This window comes from Juglans regia, unplaced genomic scaffold, assembly GCF_001411555.2.
Source record: "Juglans regia cultivar Chandler unplaced genomic scaffold, Walnut 2.0 Scaffold_20088, whole genome shotgun sequence".
Classification (NCBI taxonomy): Eukaryota; Viridiplantae; Streptophyta; class Magnoliopsida; order Fagales; family Juglandaceae; genus Juglans; species Juglans regia.
This window is the reverse complement of record NW_023350978.1, coordinates 1-331: the sequence shown is the minus strand read 5'-3', so window position 1 is coordinate 331 and position 331 is coordinate 1. Positions and strand designations below refer to the sequence as shown.

General features: G+C 48.6%; 1 pseudogene; it reads right to left on the bottom strand.

Moving 5' to 3' along the window:
• Positions 1-112, bottom strand: LOC118345277 (annotated as a pseudogene; the record flags this gene model as incomplete).
• Between the last annotated feature and the right edge of the window lie 219 nt (positions 113-331).

Below are 331 nucleotides of genomic sequence, written 5' to 3'. Positions count from 1 at the left end.
GACACTAGGACTTCGTAGGAGGTCACCCATCCTAGTACTACTCTCTCTCAAGCACGGTTAACTGCGGAGTTCAGATGGGATCCGGTGCATTAGTGCTGGTATGATCGCACCCATCAAACTAATTATTTCAAATTCATATAATCTTAGGGCGACCTACTAGCGTATTTCCGATCCAAATGCGAACCGACGATCTGATCGAAACCCATAGCTACGCGATCGGCAGGGCGCGATTTTCGTAAAAATCCACTCCCGAGTGGTCCTTATTGTCAATTCCTCTCGCAAGGCGGAAAAAACAAAAACGAGGGGTGCAACACGAGGACTTCCCAGGAGG